This window comes from Dasypus novemcinctus, chromosome 18 (assembly GCF_030445035.2).
Source record: "Dasypus novemcinctus isolate mDasNov1 chromosome 18, mDasNov1.1.hap2, whole genome shotgun sequence".
Lineage (NCBI taxonomy): Eukaryota > Metazoa > Chordata > Mammalia > Cingulata > Dasypodidae > Dasypus > Dasypus novemcinctus.
Genome location: NC_080690.1, coordinates 30790972 through 30807632, shown reverse-complemented (window position 1 = coordinate 30807632; position 16661 = coordinate 30790972). Strand labels below are relative to the sequence as shown.

At 37.7% G+C, this 16661-nt stretch overlaps 1 pseudogene; it reads right to left on the bottom strand.

The window, feature by feature from the left end:
• Positions 1-5429: 5429 nt before the first annotated feature.
• Positions 5430-16661, bottom strand: part of LOC111761762 (heme A synthase COX15 pseudogene) — a 107331-nt pseudogene continuing 96099 nt past the window's right edge.

Here is a 16661-nt window from a genome sequence, read left to right as displayed (position 1 = left end):
GGACCCTTCATCTTCCTCCCTCTTTGAAGCTAAAGGGAGAGAATAAATAATAGCTGGGAGAAAAGATCAATGAAGGCCCTGCCTGCAATAACAGATAGAAAGTACCCGGCAAAGGGAAACCATAAATGCTGTAGAATCTCATTCTTCATCCTTTGAAATGAAGGTCTCCTCTGACCTGAGCATTAAAGATCAACTGCAGCTCCTCCCTTGAGCACAGGTGTTTGCCTTACTTATCTTAGTGCCCAGCTATCCAGAGTGGCATTGAAAACTTGTCTGCTAGCACAGTGGTGGCTTTCCCTGATGGCTAATCCATAAACTTCATAAAAGCTACAGTTATCCATCAAGACTCATACAGTTGATATTATACACGGAAGGGCATTTACTCTCCTCTTCTTCCATTAGTAATAACACCAAATATAGCAAGTTGGTGGAGACCGAGTTGCTCAGGACACTCATCTAATTGTTTCCCTGCCTTTCACTAGTGATGGATGGAAGTGATTGTGTTTTTCATCCTGAGCTGCTGAGCTACTTTAGACTGTGCTATAAGATGACAGGATTCCTGCCAGAGAAGTTTCTTGAGCATGATGGAGTAAAGTGTTTCAAGATGGACCCAGGAGTGCTTTAGGAATTTAATGGAACCCTTTGGGGTCCATACTGGAGAAGGAAATGAACGGGCAGGGGACTGGACAACAGAGAAGCCACAAGTTTTTGGTTTGTAATCCAAACTATACTTTTATTTGGACAATGGTCTGTTCAACTAAAAAGAGCTAAAAACCTAATAGACCATGGAGAGGCACATAGCCTTGGAGACAGAGGATGTCTGCCAAAATTTGCACAACCCCTAACAGAACTTGAATAGGTTATAAATTGCTTCTCTTTTCTGAACTTTATTATTCTCATTCCTAAATTGAATATGACAATGAAACATGTTCTCCATTGTACCTGAGTCTTAGGAGGGTCAAATGAGATAAAGTAAATAAAAGCGCTGTGTAAATATAGAATGCTTAAGAGTTGTAGGCAAAACTAGTTTACTGATCTGAAAAGCTTCTGTTTTCTATGCATGTGGTTTTCTGATTTGATATTGCTTAATTGACCCAACCATCTTAGGAGATAGGTATTAATAAACACAATTTACTTCATTTGTCTTGATTTTCTTCTCTGAGTTCTTATAGACTATCTGACAGATTGCAAAGATAGGCACTCTTTGCTAAGGGTCCAAAATGAGGGTAGGTATAAGGAAGTGTGGGAATTTTCCTTTTGGAATAATGAAAACATTCTGAAATGGACAGAGCTGATGACTCTGTGATGAAACTGAGAGCCAGTGAGTATACACTTTGTATGCATTGTATAATGGTGGGGACCATATAACACAGTGAACCCCATGGCAAATGCTGTACTGTGATTAACAGTACAAATAGGAAAATATTCTCTTATGAACTATATTAAATATACAATACCAATATATAGTGTTAATAATAGGATGGTTTATGGGAAAAATATAAAGTTATGGATTATAAATAGCAGTAATATTAAGATAATGTTCTTTCATCATTTGTAACAAATGTGTCATAACAACAAAAGGTGTTGGTGGAAGGGTGATGTTTGGGAATCCTGTATGGTATGAATGATTGTTTTGTTAACTCACAACTTCTCAAATTACAAAAAAAATATACGTTATTGTAGCTTCTACCAGACCCTCTCTTAGACTGCTCACTCTAGAGCAGTCATGAGGACACTTAAGCATCCAACAATAAGCCCTGGCTTGTCAACCATATGAATGAGCCACCTTGGAAGGAGATCCATCAGCTTCCTTTAAATTCTCAGATGACAGAAGCTCCAGTCAACACCTTGGCTACAACTTCAGTAAAGATCCTTAGCCAGATCTACCCATTAAGCCATTTCCAAATTCCCAACCTATAGAAACTATGAAGTAATACAAGATTATTTTATTTTAAGCCACAATGTTTTCAGATAATTCGTTACATAGCAAAAGATAAAAAATAAGTTTTCGAATAAATACCCTTAAATATACACAGAGATGGCCAGAGATGAAGATGAACATCAGGGGAAAACATGAAATAAAGTTGTGGATGTGTCTCTGTTGGTGAATTTCTTAAGTCTCTGGCCACATTTGGATACAAGAGAAGACATTCCATACTGGACAAGAGGATGGCATATTATAGTCAAAATGCCACAAATTCAAGTTCCTGCTTTATATCTTGCCAGCTTTGTCCCTGAGCAAGTTTATTAACTTCTCTAATACTCAATCTTCACTTCCATAAAGTGGGAAAAATAATCAAACCCTACAGTAACCCCATAAGTTCAATTTTATGAGATGATGAAGACAAGACGATTTGTCCAATACAAGTGCATGATAAATATTCACCATTATTTTATTTTTGCTTAATATTTTGAGTCCTCTGTGTGAAGAAGAGTCTCAGATTCTATATCTATGAAAAGGTGGTCATAGCACCTACCTCTCTGAGTTTAATTTCCAAATGTATGGTGATAATGACATAGTCATATCTAGTCCTTGTTATGCTGGGGGAGGCTATTCCATTTGGCCCCATATGAGCAAAGATGGAAAAATTATCTGGGGATATCCCAGGGTAAAAAACCCAATTCATCTATCTTATTTGAGAATGCCCATCAAAACTTTGTAAGTTATAATCCTCACCAGTTCATGGAAGATCAAATAGCAAAGAACTGACAAAACAAAAATTCAAACCTGACCATGTCAGCTATGAACACCTGTACTGTTTATTTCACATCATACAGCCTCTTACACTAGAAAAATATGCCAGATTCAGTCCAAATCAGTTATTTTAAGACCGCAGGTATTTAAAAGAAATGTCACCACCAAATTTCTAGTAATTAGAAAAATCTATAATCAAATTAATGAAAGTGCCTGTCTCACATCCTTTTTGTTTATCTTTTTTTTTAACATTCATTTTTTGGTAAGGATTTCTCACCATAAGCTCAGCCATTCCATTTTTGTTGCAATGGCCCTCCCACCCTCCCTCCTTCCCTATTTCCTTCATTTCTTTTCCTGTCATTCTTTCCTTTTTCCTTATTTTTTCTCTTCTTCATTAAAAAGTTGATGAGTTAAAAACAAAATTTTTTTAAAAAATTGATGATTTAGTGAGATTGCCGAGTACCTGACAAAAGCAGGACTTCTGAAAAAAAAATAATGCTCCTCTTGAGAAGATAAATGCCATAAAACTGCTGGTAGAAGTAATAACATAGGAGATTGACAATAATATAAGCTCTGGGTTCCAACTGATTTAGGACTGGATCCTGCTACCTCCACTAACTAGTTGTATGACTATGATCAAATTGTTTAAACTCAGAATACATAGTAGTGCCTACCATTGGTTGGTGAGCAGATTGAATTATATAATCTATGCAAAAAGCATAGTATGGAGTATGAAATAGCTAGCAATAGCTAACATGTATGGTGTATTCCTAAGTGACGTGATAATGGTATGCTGAGTCATTACCATTTCTTTCTCTTGGAAAAGTTTTAGAAACAACCGAGGAACTCATCTTGAGTAATAAAACTGAGGACTAAAACTGGAGCAGCAAGGCTGTGGGTTCATTACGATAACAGCATGGCTTTCCTGAAACTCTAAGCAGGGAACCCTAAATTGTGCTCAGTACTAACTGCGTATATTACTGGAATTAAATTACAATTAGGTTGTCACAGTAGCTAATGTCTCCGGTCACTGTGCTGGGTACTGAGTCAATTTCAGCTCTTGACTGATTTCCAAAGTGGTCTATACTGTCTCAGTGGAATAGGAAAACCACACCTTGGGGAATTAGAACGCATGTGTTACTGCTGAAAATTAAACTGCCAGTTGATTGCAACATTTGTTTTTAAAAAGATTTTTTAACTGGTTTTTACTCAAGACTGCTTTTCAAGAAAATGTTAGTACAATTAGGAGACAAAAAGTCATATTTACGCTATTATTTATCCTGTCTATTTCATTGTGAATAATAGAAATCACCCATTTGCATAGGAGGAAAATGGGATATATGATCCTAAATAGAGTATCTATAGTAGGATTAAGTACTACTACTAGTACAGTATTGAAATAAAGTGTGAATTAACCCCCCACCCACCCAGAATTTGATAACAGGGCTGCCCATTACATACACTTTTCTAAAGTGATTTTCTTTGACAATATTAGACAAAAAACCAAATGTTTGAGTCAAGGCTTTCCTTGATCTGATCCCAACCAAACTTTCACGTTTTCCTTTCAATACATCCATATTTTTGTAACTTTACCCTTTGTTTTAGTGTTTTTCCTCTGCATTCAATTTCTGCCATCAGTCCCCATCCCAACCCCAATCTTGGGGTTGTATCTACACACGCACACAAAACGTCAGATTCCTTCAGTCTCCTTTCTCAGCATCTCCTCTCTTGTCTGACTTTTCAATGATGGTGTGCAGGACTTAATTTTAGCTCTCCTAATTCTACAATTCTTGCTTAGATAATTTAATTCACTCTCTAAGTTAAATTGCCATCTATATGCCGATGACTCAAAGATTTATACATCTAGTCCAAATACTTCTTCTGGTGCTAGAATTGTACATTGAATGGTTACCTTGATATAATCATTTGAATATCTAACAGACACTTAAAACTCAGGATGTCACAAATAGAACTCCTGATGCAACCCTCACCCCAAAACTGAATGCCCACCAGTGGTCCTTAATCAGTAAAAGGCGCTTTTACTTGCCTAATTGCTGATCCTAGAAATCTGAAAGTTTTCTTTGGTATACCTCTATCCCTTATCTCATGACTTTAATTTTATTGATTCAGGATCCAAATATTTCTCATCTCATCCTCATCTCTCTATTTCCCTTCCACCATGCTATTCTAAGTCATCCTCCTATCTTATTTAGATATTTAAATATCTTAATTATCTTCCTTCTCATTTTTTTTGCCTCCATTTAGTTTAGTATCCAACAAACAGAGGAACCTTTGTAAATACATTTTTGATCATGTCAATAAAAACTGAAATAAAAACTGCCAATGACTTCATATTGCCTGAAGATGTGGTCTAAAATCCAAGCCAGGTCTACAAAGTTCTGTTATCATTCTCTTCCTGCCATCTCCTGATACTCTTCTATTCACATGTGTATGCTGAATTTCTGGAACACAATAATCTCATGTCCCATTCTTTCTACATGCTTCTCCCTCTGCTTGGGATGCCACCACACAACCATCAAAACCTGCAAAATAGTGCAACTCCAAGTGCAAACTATAATGCAGACTAAAGACCATGGACAGTAGCAATGCCTCAACAAGTGCTCTTCAGCTGCAACATATGCACCACACCAATGAAAGATGCCATTAATAGGGGAAAGTGTGTGAAGGGGAGGGGTGGGGAACATGGAAATTCCCCATATCCTCAATGTAACATTCATGCAATCCAAAGCTTTTGGAAGTAGACTAAGCCACAGAGGGCAAGAACACATCTTTCACACCCGGCTGAACCAGCCAAAAGGAGGCAGCAGGTAGGACGTAGGGGAGGCTTACCAGGAGCCCCCAGATTTGGTGTGAGTACACCATGTACCAAATGAACTTGAATTCTGCCAATGTCATATCATGGTTCATGATTTTAAATTCTGGAAATTGCTGATATTTTTGGAATTTTACTTTCCATTCCTCTTGGCTTATAGGTGGCTTCATCTTCTTTATTAAATGCCAATTTACCATTGAGGGGCCGGGTTCTGTCAGCCTTCTTACTCCACCAGTCAGGAGTCAGGACCAGTCAGGATGTCAGGACCAGTCAGGATGATCAGGAGTCATCAGCCCACCACCCACTCAGCAGCATTAGAGGGAAGGAGCACTGTACCCCTTCCAGTCTGCAAAGTTACTTCAAAGATGGTGCTGCCCTGCCCTGGCCTCACGGGGTGCCTGATCCCACAGCTGCAACCACACTGTGCTCTAGGTACTGCCCTAGGAAGCAGGCACCGGAGATACGGAGATACGAGAGCTTCGCAGTAAGACTTGCAAGGAGGAATGAACAAGCGTTGAGGATAGAGCAGACTGCCACCTCCGCACAAAAACGCTCTGCAGTCTCCTTTCTCAGCCAAGGGAAGAAGTACTTCCACTTCACCCAAAGCATGCCCCTCCTCTCTCAGGAAACCCCGAGCGGGAGGGGCAGTCACTGCGCCGGCGCCGTAGAGTGATTCTTCATAATACTTAAGTCAAAAATTCATTTTGTCCACAGGTTATAAAGTCTTTGAGCTCGGGGACTCTGCCTAATATGCTAACTATTCTGTCCTCCCACCTAGCACAGCCTGACCAAAGTACAGCACCCAGCACATGTCTATCCCTAATTACATTCATGCATTCGTTCATTCATTTGCTACTCAGTGCATTGTTCATCTCCGGGTCCTCCGTGTCTAGCACTGCTTGGAACATAATACTTAATCATAAAATGTCAATATAGTAATTATGTACAGTTATAATCAGAATCTATCCATCTGCTTATCTGTGGATAAAGAAAGTATTTAACAGCTAAAAGTTAAACATACGCTTAGAAAATGCCCCAGCAATCTCAATCTCACTCTTAGGATCTCACCCAAGAAAAATGAAAACTAACTCTCTCTCTCTCTCCCTTTCTCTTTCTCCCTTTCTCTCTCTCGTGTGTGTGTGTATAGCAGTGTTATTCATAACTGCAAAAATTGGAATCAACCCAAAATGTCTTTCAGTAGATGCATGAATTAACAAACTGTGGTTCCTCCATGGAATAGAAAGGAAGAACTATTGGTACACAAACAGAAACAGCACGGGTGAATCTCAAAAGGTTACATAACTTACTGAATCTATTTAGGAAAAGGCAAAACCATATGACCAGAGAAAAGGTAAGTGTTCTGCCAGAGTTTGGGGGTGAGGAGAGCATCTGAATACACAGGGGGATTCTTTGATTATGGTGATGGTTATGTGGATCTAAGCAAGCGTTAAAACTCATAGATCTTCCTATAAATTGAAAAGTAAACACACACACAAAAGGCAATAATACGGAAAAGCTCCAAATCAAAAGTATGAATCAAATAATTTTTCAAAACACTAAATACTATGGCATGTACTATGAAGTAGCTACTTTTCATGGGAAACGTGACCCCAAATCTTTCCTTAGACGAATATCTATAGTTTTCAAGACATCAGTGAGACTCGTATACATCGACAATGAAAGCCTGGTGCAGACAAACTCTTTGTGCCCTCATTTGTTGTTATAGACTTAACTTGGTTCTCCATTTTGCCGGGGTTTGTAAAGAGACTCAAGCCTTTTTAGTTCGTCATCACTAACCTAAAACTGACCCTGAGCTGTAATGACTGGAAGTCATTACTCTATATTAGTCACTTCCTATTCTGTAACCTCGGTAAAGTGAATAGATGGTTCCAGTCCAATTCCTAATGGACAGGTGTCCACATATCACAGACTGTACTAATTGTCAAGCTACTGTCAGATTTAGAGGATCCTTAAGAGAGAATAAGCCTTGGAGACAAAAGTAGGACAGTCCTGAATTTAACAACAATTTAAAATACATGGCTCTTTCAGCTTCACTGGGAGTTCCCAGGCTTTGGGAGATTAGTGAGTGGCTTGGGTATGGTTTTTGATAGGCAGAGATTATACTGCTTTTTACAACACACCTCCTGCTCTGCCGGTAAAAGGACTTGAGGGTATTTGAGCCAACACTTGTCATACAGCAAACACAGAGACAGCAATTTTGGAAAAAAATTCCTTCCTTAATATCTGTAATAAAAACAGTTTTCTGACCTCATTTTTCTATAGTAGCACCAGCTTTTTGTTTAATTCCCTTAATTTTCTGAAAATAATATAGCTCCTCACTTAATCTAGAGTGATGCTGGTATTTTCTTACTCATTGTCTTGGTGGTTTCTACTGTGTCATCTTTCCTTTGGATATAGTGTGATGTGGGAGGTTGACAGGTTACCACTATCACTAAGGAAGACAAATTTCCTGCATTACAAGAAAATTTCTAGGGTAGCATCATCTCGTATCAATCACAATGACCTGAGATTTAGTTATCAGTTTGGCAGGAATAGGAAACAATCTGTTTTCTAGATTGATAGGAATCCGGAGGTTAACTCTCACTAAACATCTTAAAAGACTACAGCACAATCCAAAATATAAGTAAGAATAAAATCAGCTTGTAAAGAAATGAAAAATTAAACTATCTTGTTTATTAGCCTCTTGCTTATCAAGATATTATCAGTATTGCCTCTCACTGTGGTAAGATGTATGTAGAAAACTCAATTCTCTTTTTTTAAAACTTTTTTGTCTTTATTTGATTTTTTAATGTTACATTAAAAAATATGAGGTCCCCATGTACCCCCCACTTCCCTCCCCCCACTCCTCCCCCCATAACAACAACCTCCTCCATCATTATGAGACATTCACTGCATTTGGTGAATACATCTCTGAGTACCGCTGCACCTCATGGTCAATGGCCCACACCATAGCCCACACTCTTCCACAGTCCACCCAGTGGGCCATGGGAGGACATACAATGTCCGGTAACTGTCCATGCAGCACCACCCAGGACAACTCCAACCCCCGAAAATGCCCCTACATCACATCTCTTCCTCCCACTCCCTACCCCCAGCAGCCACCATGACCACTTTCTCCACACCAATGCCACATTTTCTTCGATTACTAATCACAATAGTTTGTGAATAGAATATCAGTAAGTCCATTCTAATCCATACTCTATTCCTCCATCCTGTGGAACTTAGAATGGTTGTGTCCACTCCACATCTCTATCAAGAGGGGGCTTAGATTCTACATGGATGCTGGATGCAAATTCTCCTGCTTTCAATTGCAGGCACTCTTGGCTCCATGGTGTGGTGGTTGGCTTTCTTCACCTCCATGTTAGACGAGTGGGGTAAGTCCAATAAACCAGAGTGTAGGAGTTGCAAGTCTGTTGAGGCTCAGGGCCTGGCTATCACATGGTCAGTCCAGAGATTCAGGTCCCCTGGGTATACATTAAACCCCAGCACCAACTACAGTTCCGGTAAAAGTAACAGGAGAGACTTGTGGGCAAAGATCACATCTGAGTCCAGCTCCATCACACAGAAACACAAACTCCAAAGTAGGGCCAAATGACATGACACTGAACTCCATCTGCCATGACCATAGAACCTGTGGGTCTCTGTAGCCCTCAGAAGAACCAATACCTGGGGTTGTATCTACTTTATCTGTCTCTGGGACTCTGCTGAGGTGTGCATAAGGGCAACCCTTCGGATAACCTCCCAGCTCTTTTTGGAGACTCATAGCCATAGAAACTCATTTGTCCTTTCCATTTCCCCGTTTTATTCAGGTCAAAAAGCATTTTTAACTCCTGGTATTATATGTAGACTGAGATAATCTGCTGGTCCATGTTGACCCTTTTATTCAAGGTCATTTTCTAGTTACATCATCAGCTGGTACTTGGTAGTAATCCCTCAGTGCCAGGGAGGCTCATCCCTGAGAGTCCTGTCCCACGCTGGGGGGAAGGCAATACATTTACATGCTGAGTTTGACTTCGAGACTGGCTACATTTGAGCAACACAGAGGCCCTCAGGAGGTAACTCTTAGGCACCCTGCAGCTCTAGGCTTTATTCTTATTTCAGGTGCTCAGGTTTACAGGCATAGTCATTAGTATCAAGGGCTCATTGTTGGACCTTCCTTCTTTTCTGGTCTTTGCCATTGCACTTGGAGGATTGTTGCTGTTCCTTTTGTAGTACAAATGTAACATATATGCCTGTTAAATCAAAGGTTATTTATTATGATCACTCAATGAGAATGTGAGTGGTAGTACAGGTGCCTTTAAATATTTGAGTTGTTTTGCTTATTTCCTATAAAGAAGGCATTTCTGTGCTACTTTGTATATATAATTTTTTAGTTTGGATTCCTACTATGTTTTCAGATAAGACTTTCCATTTGGTACCACAGAAAAAGGACAAACCCTCATGAATAAAGATCCAGCAAAAGGGTGTATATGTTACTTGTGTCAGTCATCCAGTAGATGCTACAAATAAGGAATCTAAGAGGCTGAGAGGAGCTCCTTGTAAAGCCTGAACATGGGCACATCCATTATTCCTCACTTGATCCTTCAGAATTTGGTCTCTGCTTGTTTGGCAAAGGGGACAGAAATAATCCTATAGCAAAATCTAAGTCCCCTGAAAATAATAAGCCAAAAAATCCAGTTGAATATAATTTGTATTATTTTACCAACATTTTAAAAAAATTCCTCAGACTATTTACTATGATCTTGTTTAAAATTCTGCTCTGGTGTCAGCTGTATGACAGAAAAATCAAGGGAAAGGCTGCTGGCCACATCTGGGCAGATGATCAAATGTGACTAGTGCTCCCTGGGGCCATCATGGTTATAGCAGAATAATTATAGAGACATCTCTGAATAGGAGGTGAATTTCAGAGAACGATTTCTGGTGTAATACTGCCAAATTTTGAGATCTTAGCATGAGCTTATTAATCTTACAGGCAAAATTCCCTTCATGCCCTTATATCCATCCTAACAATTTAACACTTTGGTAATCTAGAGTAGTCAACTCCTGCCAATGTACTGCTCCCTGGGTTTTCCTTATCTGTGTTTCATCAAGAGAACCCCCTCTTTTGTTCACATTGTTATTCTCCAGACAGTGTTTAATGCAATTGTTTAGAAGTACACTTACTAAGTTTCAATTGCACTTTAGTTCTGCCTCCCTGAGACCACAAATAGGTCATCTTAGACTACTTAGTCTAAATTACTTGGTCATACCTTTGTAGGGAAACTTTAAGTCTACTTCTACCTCTTTAATTCTGTGTACAATTTTCTAGTTTAATTCTCAGAATATGATGGCATCTTTTGATTCAAACAATTGATTAATGTGATCTAAATGTGGTTGATGTGGGGCTCTTCACGGTGAAGACATGGATGAACCTTGAGGACATCATGCTGCATTAAATAAGCCAGATCTAGGTGAAACCTAACTTAAACCATGGACTTTAATTAATACTACAATTATAAAAATGTGCTATCATCAAATATTCCACACCAATACTAGCTGTTGATGGTGGCTGGTATATGGGGATTCTGAATTTTGTGCATGATTGTTCTGTAAACCCACAACTTCTTTAATAAAGGGGGGGGGGGGGGGGATATAGGAACAGAAGGCCTCTGGTTGCCCTGTATATGAGGAAAGTGTTTTATATGAAAAGGGACTAAACAAATAACAACAACAGAAAGGAACTGAGAGGGAAAAGAGATAATTAAGAGAACGTGGGAACTTTAGAAAATCTGACAATATCTTCAGAGAGCTAAGAGAAGTTATAGCAGGCATGATTTAAGAAGATAATTCTCTGAAAAAGGAGGAATCAGAAAACAAAACAACAAAGAAGAGCTCTTAGAAATTAAAAATAAAACAGCAGAAATACTCAGAATACAAAAAAGTGTTGCAAGATAGAATTAAGATAATATCTCAGGAAGCAAGAGAGATGGAAAGTCAAAAAGAAGCAATAAGCAAATTAGAAGATTAATCCAGAAGATCCAGTATCTAATTTATAAAATCCCAGAGTCCCTTTTCTCTCTTCTGTTTTTCCAGAATTTCTGCAAAAGTTCTGAAGACAAGAAAATATTCTTGAAGTTAGGACACATTTTTCCATATTAAAGCAGCCCACATGAACCAACACAATGAATGATAAAATACTCCTGCTGAGATTGAGGGAGGTTAGTATAGTGAAAGAGGGCAAGTGGCTGGGGGCCAGCAGACCTCATGATCAGTAGACCACATGGCTATGAGATCCAGCCCAGAAAACTCCTGAGGGGAAGCCTGGTGCAAAAATCCCGCAAGACCTGGCCACAAGATCCCATTTGGAACTCTTTCCAGGATCAAGAGGAAGCCCAGATATCTTTAAACAAGAGGCCTCACCTTCGACCCCCTGAGAGATAATAGGAGGGGCAACCAATCAGAACAGCAAACAGCTGAGGCCCCTCCCCAACATTATGAAAGGGGAAGAGTAAAAGTCTTAAAGAAGGCCTAACTAGGGGCTCCATGTGCAGGACTCATCTTCTAACACACCCACAGTCCATGTCTAGGACTGTGTATGCTTTTCTCATTTCTTAATAAACTCTTTACTCCCTTGCCTACACTATGGCATGTCCTTAAACACTTTTATGTGGCATAAGCCAAGACCTTAGAAGCCCAGAACCCAGAGTTTTCTGCTAACACTGCCACAAGATGTGCCATCATGAAATTTTAACACACCTTAGGAAAAAATCTTTAAAAGCTTTAGGAAGCACTAAGTAATGACATTACTCAGAAATGGACATTGCCATGTTCTCAAAATGCTGATGGTAGGGAGATTGATTTTCAAACTTTACTTCAATGCCCAGTCAAACTGTGAAATGCAGATGTATTTAGATACGCAAGATCTCAAAATGAAATTGCCTCTTAGAAACCATTTCTCAAGAAGATAATAGAAAATGTGTTCCAAAGAAAGAAAGGAGTTAACCAAAACCGGGAAGACAAAAGATTTAGGAATAGAAGCTGCAACACATAAGAAAAGTGAAGGGAACTACCAAAAATTGGAGAAGATAAATTTTAAGATGATGGTTATACAGAGGCTCAGAAAAAACCCTTACAGTACACACAAAAAGCCTTACAGGAGGCTTCAAGAAGCACATCTTGGAACTAGGATTTAGATGGGAATTTTCTGGAGGTGGGCGAGGAGAGAGCTTTTAATAAATTAACTGATAAAAGTTGCCATGTGTTTTTGCATTTCCTGTGGATTTTAGAATGAAATAATGAAAGGTGCAAATCAAATTACAAACTTTAGGAAGTAGCAATACTTTGTTCATTCTGAGCAAACATTATACTATGATTATTTTATTACTACCTTATGCATAATGTACTTTAAAATGTAAATATAACTGTTTATTATTTAACTCATAATTTTGATGTAAATACAGTGGGGGTTCATGCAAGAACACTAAATATTCATTTTTAATATTAGAAATTCAACCATGTCTAAAATCAATAAGATAGGAAATAGCAGCAAGATCAGATTTTTTAAAATGTAGAGATAACTACCAGAAGAAACAGTTAAGAGTTTAAGGTAGTAGTTGTTTGTGAGCAGAATGGAAAAAATTTTTTGCATTTACTGTACTATCTTGTTTTCATGAAGTATGTGCATTTGCTATATTATTTACTTCCATATATAATATAGTATATTTTATAATACTGTAGTTCTTATTTAAGTTAAAAATACCACAGATATTTTATATTTAATAACATTTTAAAAACGTTATATATCATACAATTTAGGTGATAATGTATTTATATGATAATTATATGTTTTAAAATATTATTTACTTTTACATACAGCACCTTTTATCAGGATTGTTCTTCTGAGAACTAGCCTATCCATGACTTTTTCTCATAACTAAGATTAATATTAAATTCCAAGAATATATAGAATCCTAAGAAACTCAGCTCAGGTTTCAGTGACATTTCTCTGATCATATTCCTGTAAGTACATCATCCTATCAATGAGTCCAAGCTGTGTAGTTTCTTCTCTTTTCATTTAAGATGTCAAGTTTATGCCTTGCTTTGGGATTAATAAATGTTTTCATTTTTCACATCTACTTTTTGTAAACGAGCCAATCGTGCAATGTCATAAAGCAGACTTGTCATAAAATGTCTTTGATGAACAAGAACAATTCTGCAGTGCAAAAGTCTTTCAAAGCAGAGTCACCCAGAAGCACAAGAATAAAAAAAACTTGAATTTTATGACCCGTATCAATATTTTTACTGTGGTTACAAATCTCACACAGATGCCAAGATATTTTATGTTGCCAAATGGTTCTTTTATTTTGCAGCACATGTTGTGTGTTCTATTTAGTAGTGAACACATCTGTTAAAACGTTTTTCTTTTCTCGCTCCCGTAGTTTTTTTTTTTGTTTGTTTGCAATTCTAGTTCCTCCAAAGATACAAACTCATACATCAGCCCAATGCATGTTTTATGACTTACAAACATTGTTAAACGATGCCATTCTAAACAGTTGTGGGTTAGGAAATCACTGCTTTGGGAAAGGTATTTTTAGTGGCAAAAGTACTTTTCATTAATCTCAATTCTCCAGGTTTACAATCCAAGCAAAGCATGACAACACTGAGAGCAGCTGGATGTTAGATTCTCTTGGGAGAACGTGAATAGTGCAAGGGCAGAAATAAGCAGGTGTTTCATGCAGTATCATTCAACTGCTTTTCTAGTTGCCCTTCTTTATGTCGAGTTGGGATCGCTTGTGGACTTGGCAGAAGTTTTCTTACAAGGCAAAGGGGAGAGAGGTGGTGATTACTTTTAGTGCCAATGAGAACTAGTATGTGTGGTGTTTTCAAGAGTCTCTGCCAGGCTCTTTCAGTTGCATGGGACCTATCTTCCCCACTGAGTTGAATCAACATTTTCAGAAGCTGCTCCTCTGGTATGATCAATGAAAGGTGTTGCTTGGAGAAGAACTCAATGATTTAGCACAGCGTGAAGGCAGCAAATCGACAAGGGACAGTGGGGGGTAGGGGACAGACCAACAGAGGCTTATACAGCCTCTACATCCACATGAACAATAGTACATAATGAAGAATAGTGGAAAAGTGCAAGGAACTGTGTGTAGCTTGTCAGGCACAGATAATCTTTCCCTTTTTTATAGTCAATTGGATTTCATTTGCATTTTAGATTTTGGAAAGATCAGTACATGATAACAGTTGAGTTGAGTGCTAGAAATCCCTCAAGACAAGTGAAAATAAATTAAACTGCCAGAACAAAGAGAGGTTAGTCTGTGTGTGTATATGTGTATATATGTGTATATGTGTGGGAATGTGTGTGTGTGTGTGTGTGTGTGTGTGTGTGTGTGACGGAGCATTGTCGGGAAAATCTTGTTATATATTCCTATCTTCTGTTCTTTGGTTCATATAACTTTAATCCAAATAAGTCTAAATTCAACCTAACTAAATCAACCTAACAGTCTTAACAAATTTATGAGGCACTAGTGATTTAAGTTGGTTTTAAAATGCTTTTTTATAAATTTTTAAATTTTTAACTTTTTTATCATCATAGCCATAGGAACAGGTCTGCAATTGCAGGCTTTGGTCTGCAATTTAGGCTGAGTTTACAGACATGCATTGCCATAAGTATAACTCTTATCTGTCTTGATTAGAAGGAAAAAATGGGTAATAGTTCAGTGTATCAAAATTGTCCAATAGTTCTGAGCAAAGGAACTAGTGGGTGGGAAGCAACATGGGATACCTTTTCAATAACATGGCTCTGGATCAACTAGATAGAAATCCAGTGTCTTTAGATATTTCCCTTTCCTTTTCTTTTTCTTTTCTCAAAGGGTTTCTATCTCTTAAAACCCAGGCTGGTTGACTTTCTTTCTTTACAGAGGGTCATGCACAAACAACTTGTTCCATTTCAAATTTAGGTTACTGTGAGTGTTTAAAAAATTATTTTTTATTTTCACCATCTAGCTTTTGATGTTAAAATTTGTGGGATTGTGGAGCATCAAGTCACAAATAACTTTAAAGCCACATTAAATAATTAATTCATTTAGTTATCAGCCTTGAGTAACACTCCAAATTGTAAGACTTCATTGCTAATAAACCGTGTTTATAGAAAACTTAGCGTTCCTTTGGTGAAAGCAAATGTGTAGCTGAAGATAAATTGTTATCTAGTTATGTTTAAGTGTTAAGTACATAAAGGTCTTCTTAGCAACTTTTATTCAAACATTTATGGTTTGTGGTTTAAATTCAGAGATCCATGATAGGGTATCATAAACTTCTCTCCCAGATTAATAAACCACAAGCTCAATTTTGAGTATAATGTATTCAACTGAATAGTAAGCATGACATGAAATACCTATGAAACCTGAAGATAATAATTATTTAACAGAAGCCACATGTTAATCTATGAGGTAGATGGGAATTTGGCTTAATGTATGTGACAATGACTTCAGTAGAGTTTGGCACAAAGTTGCTTTCGGATTTCTAAAATGAGATGTAGAAAAGATAATATTGAGTTGAAATAAATAAGCACTAAACATTTGTATCGTTTAACATGTTAATACTGGTCATCTAAAGACAAAAAGTCTGCCATTTTAGACCACTTAAAATTATTCATGCTTATTTCTTGTTTTAACTTGCTTGTTGTTACTTGCTTGTTCTAATGAATACTGCTTACTATGGGGAGGGGGAAAAACAACAAAAAAAGAACACTTTCCCTTGCGAAACTGTCAGAAATGTGAGAAATCCATTATTTTTTATTGACTTGGAATTTTGAGAAGAAATTAAACTCCTAATGCTTTTTTCAGCATTGTGGTTAGTACACTCATGGGCTTGGAGGTGGGCAGTGATAAGGGTTTTATACAAGCTTTCAAGATGTCCTTGCTTGAGATAATTATACATTTTCAGAATGAATTAAGAGGAAGTCTTTGGTTACATTTGGTGGCTGTACACCAGAGAGCCATCTACTGGCTTCCACAAAGAAAGACATCAGTCTGCAATTCAAAGAAAAGAAAAATTGAAGGAAAAAAAATAACAAGAAACAAATAATTTGAAAAGAAATGGTTATATGAAGGAAGAATATGTGATTGTATC